Genomic DNA, 8173 nt, shown 5'->3' on the forward strand with positions numbered 1-8173 from the left:
CAGCATTGTAAGTTTCTCATCTGTACGAGAAGTTCTCTAAAGTTTTCCCGGAAATTTCGGAAGCATTCTTCTGGACGGATTCGATGATTGTGAAGCAGGTTGGCTTCGCATCCGTCACGTTGGCAAATGATTGTGGCGAATCGGAGTTTCGCAGATTCAGCACATAACTCGAAATGGTTTTTAGAACCATGTAGCTGGAAAAGAAAACCCTGCAGATGTAATTTCCCGCGGAATGTCACCAGCTCAACTTTTTTACGAGAAACTATGGTTAATTGGTCCACATTGGTTGTCGCTTGCCCAACAGAACTGACCTCTTCCAACTGTTGAAAAAGACGTGAATTCGTCTGTTGTAGAAGAACGGCCAACAACATCACTAGTTTCGCAAGTTATGACTCTCAATGAAATTTTTGGCCTGAAAGAATCGTTTACTGGTTTGACACGTATTGTAGCATGCTTTCACCGCTGCCGACTGTTGACAAATGTGAACTCCTTAGCAAGGGAGGAGATTCATGAATGTATACCATGTATTCGGAACAAACCAAGAGTTTCTGAACATCTTATGTCAGATTTACCGTCAGTTGGAGGCACACAGGCAGCAGTTTTTAAACGAGTAGGGGTGGATTATTGTGGCCCTTTTCAAATTAGTTACCCTAATCGAAGAGAAGCTCCTGTTAAGTGCTATGTAGCCATTTCCGTGTGTTTGGCGGTAAAGGCTGTCCACTTAGAGTTGGTTATGGACCTAACGACTCAAGCGTTTATTGCCGCTTTGCGAAGATTTGTCGGTCGTCGCTGAAAACCAGGGTATCCTCGTGAAGGTCCCGAAGAAAGGAGACCTGACAGAGTGCGGTAACTGGCGAGGCATAACGTTTATCTGTACAACCCTCAAAGTACTCTGCAAAGTGATCCTGAACAGGATCCAGGAGAAAATTGACGCTACACTCCGACGGCAACAAGCTGGATTCCAATCCGGACGATCATGTGTGGACCACATCACAACGCTACGAATAATACTGGAACAAATCAACAAATTCCAGGACTCTCTTCTGCTGGTGTTCGTTGATTTCGAAAAAGCATTTGACCGACTTAACCATGAAAACACCTGGGCGACTCTAAGGCGACGAGGGGTCCCAGAGAAACTAGTCCATCTAATCGAAGTACAATACGAGGCATTTTCGTGCAAGGTCTTGCACGACGGTGTCTTGTCCGAACCAATCCCGGTAACTGCTGGAGTGAGACAAGGATGTATTTTATCACCGCTACTTTTTCTCATCGTAATAGATGAGATTCTAACTGGCTCGATCGACTGTGCACCGAACCGAGGATTGCCGTGGAATCCTTCAACAATGGAGCAATTGAACGACCTTGAACTGGCTGATGATATTGTTTTGCTCGCCCAAACACAACCGGATATGCAGAGCTAACTCGACGACCTCACCGAAAGTTCCAAGGCAGCAGGTCTCAAAGTCAATGTCGGAAAGACCAAGTCGATGGAGATCAACACAGAAAATCCCTCCAGTTTCATGGTAGCTGGGCAACAAGTTGAGAAAGTGGAGTGCTTCCAGTATCTTGGTAGCCAGATAACGCCTGATGGTGGTACCAGGAAAGACATCGAAACCCGGATCAGAAAGGCCCGATTTGCGTTTGCGAGTTTCCGAAACATCTGGCGGTCACGCCAGATCTCTCTACGAACAAAAATCCGAATCTTCAACTCAAACGTCAAATCCGTATTGCTGTACGGGTGCGAAACTTGGTGCACATATGCGGTAACGACGCGAAAACTGCAAGTTTTTGTAAATCGCTGCCTGCGGAATATCATCCGCGCTTGGTGGCCTGGCAACTGGATCTCAAATGAGGAACTACATCGCCGGTGTCATCAAAGGGCGCTAGAAATCGAGATTCGGGAACGTAAGTGGAGATGGATTGGGCACACGCTGCGGAAAGATTAAAACGAGATTTGCAGAGAGGCGCTAGATTGGAATCCAGAAGGTCATCGAAGAAGAGGCAGACCCAGAAACTCGTGGCGGCGAAGCCTAGCCGCTGAAATCCGAACTGTCGACGAGAATCTTGACTGGGACCAGGTGAAGACGCTGGCTCCGGATCGTCAACAGTGGAGGTCTTTTACAACGGCCCTATGCACCGGTGGATCGGCGCGGGATCATTAAGTAAGTAAGTAAGCTGAAAACCAGACTTGATCATGTGCGATAATGCGACTACGTTTGTTGGAGCGAAATATGAGTTGAAAGAAATACAACATTTGATGTGCTCAAAAGATTTTCAAAACCTAGTGATCAAGGACGCATCAGATTATGGAGTGATAAGATCACCTAACTTCGGAGGTTTATGGAAAGCTCAGGTGAAATCGTTTAAGGCCCACCTGAAGAAAACGTTTGGTTTGCGAACATTGAATGTTGACGAGATGACAACGGCGTTAATACAAATTGAGGCGGTACTGAACGCAAGACCTCTAACACCTCAAAGTAGTGATCCCAACGATTTTACGGTTCTTACACCTGGACATTTTTTGGTTCATCGACCGTTAACTGCCCTACCAGAGCGTGAAATTTGTATGGTTCCTGTAGGCAGATTAACGATGTTACAAAGGTCACAACAGTTGTGTCAACAGTTTTGGAAAAGTTAGAGAGTTCAGTACATAACCAATCTACAGAATCGCACTCGTTGAATAGTGCAGCGACGGAACATCACTATTGGTACACAGTAAACGAAAATTACCGAGTTCGGTAATTTTTTTACCGAAATCCTAACATGTGTAAATCGATAAACTGTTCGGTAATTTTTTCGGTAAAAAATAAACGAACATCGGTAAATCGATTCTTCATTTAACAGTTTAACGATTTACACATGTTAGGATTTCAGTAAAAAAATTACCGAACTCGGTAATTTTCGATTACTGTGTATGATGGTTCTTCTGAAGGAAGATAACATTCCCCCATTAAGATGGCCTCTGGGTAGAGTTGTTGAACTTTTCCTGGGCAACGACGGTAATGTTCGCGTAGTAAACGTACGTACGAAAGATGGTACCTTCAACAGAGGAATCTCTAAGGTTTGTGTGTTGCCAATTAGAGACAACGAAGATACGTCGGACAGGGCAGATTAAATAGCCAAATTCGAATGGAGTTGATTGAGAGATTGTTCGAGGGGAAAACGCCTTGTCAGTTTATGCCAGTTTGGAAATGGCTAAGTTTAAAATGTTTCGCTGAATTTTTGGTTTGTTTGTTTATGGGGCCTATTACATAAAACGAGTCGAGCAACTCGACTCGACTCCAGTCACTGACGAGTCGAGCAAAATGTCGTATTATAGTAGTCGAGTGAAACTGCTCGAATGGCGACTGTCATGTTGACATTTTTCAAACCGCTTGAAATATTTCCTCATGTCAAATATCAGCAGGGGTGTCAGGTGTCCTGATCTTTCAGAATTTGTCCTGATTTTCGATTGTGATATCAAAGTCATGACCTTGAAAAATTCCATAAACGATGGAGATTGTTTTACTTATTTTATTAATTGTATCAAATAATTTATTTTTACTTATGATTAGTTACAATAAATGGTAATATTCTTATACACAAACCTTTCATTAATTTTTTGAACAGAAATTGTTTTTGTGGCTGTACAAAGCAAAATTTAATCCTTTTGAAACCAAGACAACTTCCTATGCTTTCGAATTAATCGTTAAATTAGAAAGATGGAAAATATTCCTCAATAAAACTTAACCATACCATGCGTGAATGCTATAGATTGGGAAATGAAAATAAGTGTTTTTATTTAAAATTTCACAAGATTGTGTGCATGTGTGTGTGCGTATGCGTGCGTGTGATTTACAGGTTGTAGTAATAAAGTTAAGTAGTTCGGGAGACTATCAATTAATTACAGGCCAAACTCTGCTGATACTCTCCCGGAAGGATTCAGTTGTTACGTTCTTTTCGAACCACACATTATTGGGAATATTATTTGGCTGCTGCTAGCACTCTCCCGGAAAGGTCCTGCTGTTGCGTGCTGCGCGCCCCACATTCAGGGTGCTGCTGCCAGCATTCTCCGATATAGGTTCTTGCCGAGGATCAGCTCTCGATTTCGATAATTTTAACCCCATCTGCCTACTGCCCAGGGGTCTACAATAAAAGAAATATGGAAATCAAACGAAAATCAAAACAAAAGACAAAAAATATTTACCATTAGCTAATTAAAGCATTTTGGCGAATTCGATGCAGCTCTCAGGAAACGGTACCGTGAAAGCCACGAGGCATGCAGTTTTCTCAGTCAGCTCAATTTTTTTTCATGCTTTGGGAGACGAAGTTCATTTTGCACATTTCATTCATTACGGATTTTTGCGAACGATTTCACCGAATAACTGAAAGTTTTAAATTTGCGGAATCTCGAAAATCAGGACAAATCCTGATAAATCAGGACACCTGGCACCTCTGCTGCAGGACCAGATCAAAACAAACTTGGCTCGCTTAATCGTGACAGCTGAGTCACGAACTTTCAAGCAGTCGACTCAGTCGAGCTACTCGACTGAAGTTTGACTCGATTCGACTACTATAATGCCAAAATGGGTCAATCGAGTAAAATGACTCGTGACTCGTCTTATGTAATAGGGCCCTATGTTTTGAACATTGGTTTGTGTAGTTTGGTACTCGTTCAACGGCTAAGGCGGACGACGAATGAGATGGTTTTGTTTAGAGAATTTGACATATTATGAGTTGCAATCCGTTGAACATCAGTGGTCCGTGATCTACCTCAGAGTCTTGAACTGATCGCTCAAGCTCGTTTGAATACCTGATGACGGTTGTTGATTTTCTGGCCAGAAATCTACAAAAAATTCCTCAACACAATACATCGTACAATTGGAAATGGACCCCAGCCTTTGGTAGCATTCGACGTATCCAGGAATTGCCGAAGATAGATTCTGTGTTAAAAAAAGGTCTAAGTGTAAAGGAAAAAGATGAAATGGGCTCATCACCCTACTATGATGATAGTTATTGTTTAATTTGTATTGTATAACGTAGAGTAGTATTAGTTTGTAAAATGTTTAAGTTTTGTATTTCAATTATTGTTTGAAATCCGGTTGGTTTCAAGGGGGCCGGAATGTTTGATGATGAAAATAAGTTTAATTTTTTTGCGCACCCCTAGTGAAATGTTAAATCATGAGCGGAGTCACTCACGAACTCACCGCTCACCAATTCATCGTCTCTCTGTATGCTCAGTTTGGGAGAGACGTGAACAATAAACATAATTGAATACAGTCAGTTTACCTACCAATCAACAGCAGTGTCGACGCGTTTCTAATCGATCCGAAACATCAAGTCCGGGCAAATTAAAAGCTTCCCTCATGGTCGAAAACGGGAATAAAGTGCATTCGAAGTATAGTGTGACCGATCCCCTCCCAGTGATTAGTGTTTTACAGTTCAAAAAGTTTAATTTGAGGGTTGATCGAGAACAATAACGTATATGAGACGTATAACAAAGTTGTTGAGAAATATACCCAAAAAATGTTTGCTGGGATATTGGGTGAAGGTATAATTTTATGAGATGCTCAAAGAGATTAACCCTTTCCTTTCCATGGTAGCACAGGTGATCCACGACTTTGTACAGCTCGCATTTGAATTGGGCACTTTGGATCAACGCCATTTTCTCACCAAATGTGTAGATATGAGTAAAGAAACATTGCAGAAAAATTTAAGAAATTCGATTCACTAGTTTTTGCTCAGCAGATCAAAAGCTGCACAAAAGTCGGATTTTTTTCGAATTTAAATCAAGTCGTCATTTGTTGTTCAATTACATGACAAGTTTTCATAATTTTCATCAAATAAAAATACTGACATGCAGAAGGTTGCTTGTGTAATCAAACTCAAACAATGGTTTGCTTAGATTTCCATTAAAACATATATTTTTTTTTTATTAGTTGTTAACCCAGGTGGTAAATCCAATTTACGGATTGCATTCCAAGGCACGGCGAGCCACCGCGTCCCCCCAGTTTGCTACTCTGGGTCCATGGATGCAATTGGACGACTCATGATACAATGCTAAGGAACACTGTACCCCCTACGCCATAAAGTTCACCTGGGGCCACTGACCTTTGTTCCCACCTCGAACTGTTTGACACACTTTGCTTCAATAGTGGGAGGTCATTTCGCGGTAGTGCGCTCCAAGGCAATACTCGTTTCCGAATCCTCGATCAGCATACCTCATTCTAACACAACTCGATGCGCAATCCCTCCTCTAACGAGTTAGGACCCGACATCTCATCGTGTGAATGAGGTCCCCACACAGCGCAACTACTAGCTTTGTGAATCCAGTCCAAGATCCAGAAACACAAAGCGAGTTGTCGACGACACTTTCTCTGTTCAAACACGCGGGTGGGAGGGGTAAGCCCCCTAAGCCACGTGAAGGACTCAGACTCCTCCGAACTCTCAAGTAGTGTTGACTTAAGTCACCACTCAGCGCAACTACTCGATCTTCAAGTCGGGCGCATGACCACCCGAAGCGCAGATCGAGCTATAGAACGCCCTCGTCAGGTCACACTCGCGGTTCAGGAGCAACAATTCCCGAAACGCGTGTCGAACCCTGACACCCCCGGCAAAATGTGCCTCTCAGACACTGACGTGATAACACGTCCCAAGTGATCGGCCCGCCATTGGCCACCACTTTGCGCATCTACTCGTTTTGCAAGTCGGGTCTATACCCACCGAAGCGCAAAACGAGTTGGCGATCGCTCTCCCTCCGGTCACGTCCGCATATCAGGGCCATGACCCCCCGAAAGCGTGTTGGCCCACCACACACACCCAAATACTGGTACCTAAGTACCCGGGTGCACCACTTCTTCCGCGCGGGTTTGGCAGACCCGTCGACAGCCTCTAGTGGGTTTGGTGTAGTTCTCTTGGCCGTACATCTGCAATACGCCGGACTTGCAGACACGTTTCCACTCTGCACCACGGGGAGGTGGAACTACGTCGCAGAGCCCATTAAAACATATAAATTTTCGAAAAAGTACAGTGGATCACAGGTGATACACTGGGAGCAAAACGTTCTTTTCATCTGGCTGGGCTTTTTATCAATACACATATCTTAAAGAATTGATTTTTTGAAACAATTCCTACACCAAGAAACAGTTCATTCAACAATTTTTCAGTGATTAAAGCATCTGTTTTCCTGTACGAGTATGGCGAATCCCGCTACTAGGAAACTACTGAGAGGGAAAACGATTGCATTCACTCAAGCGGGTTGCCGAACATTTCCGCCTTGTTACGCGGTAAGGTAATTTATTTAAGCTAAATCATAAAAGTTGCATCCCTGCACAACCTACTCGTCAACGTCGTTGTCGTCGTCGTCGCATGAACATCGTCAGGGTACGACATCTAGCGGCCGTTGTCGTCATTGGCATGTTACCGTTGCGGATATTCTCTATCGTATAGCAAGCGACCCGATAGGAATCTGGAATGCGGGAATCCTGCGAACCACATTTCCGTTCCGATATCATCATATCCCCATCAACATCATTTCAGCGAGTGAGCTACCTATAGCGGAATATTATAAGCCCTCCCCCGCGCCTGATAAGGGTGAAATGAAATCGGCGACACAACAATCTCGATGTTCCGCCATAGTAGGTATGTGCAGACAAATTTTTCGCCTTCGGAACGATAAACAAAAATGCTGCTGCTTGATGCCTCTGGAGCTCTAGAGGTGAAACCTACCTAGGTTAGCGTTAGATGACAACCAGCAACAACGCAACGGGAGAAGGTTTGTTACATAAAATATTGAAATGATTTGACGTCTCGATGCACTCTCGAGAGAGCCGGTTATCGGAAGCTGTCGTTGGGCGCTGTTTGTCTATCATAAGTATACCGGGTATCGGAATTTCTCCCGGTGGCTATGGTTGACGACTAGGTGAAATATTTTATAAGCGAAGTTTGTCACAGCATAGTGCTGTACACCCTATACAACCCTGTTTGCTTTAAAAAATATAAAAATGCAATAAAATTGCATTCTGGTGAGTTCTCTAGCACCTCAGGATTTGATTCAAATATAATTAATCTTTTTCTAGGGAACATACTTTACGTATTGCTAACTAGAAATGTCATGATTTTTGTAACCTTCTTGAGCGAATTTTAACCGTCAACTCAAACATCAATAAATTCCAAAGGTACACGGAATAAAAAG

Source organism: Uranotaenia lowii, chromosome 1, assembly GCF_029784155.1.
Source record: "Uranotaenia lowii strain MFRU-FL chromosome 1, ASM2978415v1, whole genome shotgun sequence".
Taxonomy (NCBI): Eukaryota; Metazoa; Arthropoda; class Insecta; order Diptera; family Culicidae; genus Uranotaenia; species Uranotaenia lowii.